Genomic DNA, 1052 nt, shown 5'->3' with positions numbered 1-1052 from the left:
ATATGGATACAGAATATTACTACAGTGTTTCCCTTTCAATAGAATGTTTTTGATATGTTATCAATTAAACCCCCAATTTTTGTTTAAGTCCTTGTGAAGTCGGAGACGCGTTTCTCAAGCAAGTTTCGATGTCCTTCTGGCAACATACAAAGTTAGTATCAAGCTGGGAGACTTTAGTTCAGATATGCCAATAAGATTTAAGTTATCTGTTCAAACAACTCGGGAATTCAAGGGACCGAGAGATGTATTGATTGACGAAGACCAGGCAATCACTCCCTATACACTATTCAGTGATACCCGTTCGTCCATATAATGACTTTCTTATAATTTCATTTTTGGGGGAGAACTGTTAATTTCCAACGCAAATCTCTCGGAAGAAAGGAATAGAATATTAAAACGAGGCAATTATTGCAAAGTCTTCAAGCTGTCCCAGTCAAGGACTCAAATCATTATCTGAATATCTGGATTTCCTAGAATTCCAGGTGAAGAACCTACTAACAATGATAGTACTTTGGAGTTACCGCGCCCCTTATTACAAGCTAGTTTCGTCCTCATACTTACTAAGCCCCATATCTCATAAGAACCACTAGACCTTTACACATCATAAATCTTACTGCATTTACCTTTCTATCAGGTCATGCAGTATAGAAAGATTGCCAACTATTCAGATATCTTAAAACTCACAGCTCCTTGAATGCAAAATAATTACTATCTTCAATCTCACTGTCTCCTAGTCCTTAAAGTAAGCATGGTTATAACCCTAACTCTCCCTGCATCTGTCTCTCTTCCACAGTTCCCTGAATACAGAATAAGGACCGTCTTAAATCTCCTTGCACACATCTCTTTCTCACCGTTCGGGAATAATTACCAAGCTTTAGAGCTTCTTAAGTCTCGCTGCTGTGAAGTCGTCAAGGTCTTTGAACCCTCGCACCTCCTCCTTTTCACTCACCTTTAAGAAATTTTACGTATCTCGTTCTTTTTCTGTCTCTCTCTTTCCGGCGTTCTTTTCCTCCTTCGGCCGTCAGGCAATCGGTGGCCGTGAGAAGTTTGCA

The sequence above is a fragment of the Penaeus monodon genome, chromosome 15 (genome assembly GCF_015228065.2).
Source record: "Penaeus monodon isolate SGIC_2016 chromosome 15, NSTDA_Pmon_1, whole genome shotgun sequence".
Taxonomy (NCBI): domain Eukaryota; kingdom Metazoa; phylum Arthropoda; class Malacostraca; order Decapoda; family Penaeidae; genus Penaeus; species Penaeus monodon.
The sequence above is the reverse complement of the archived record's forward strand: the minus strand, read 5'-3'. Positions refer to the sequence as shown.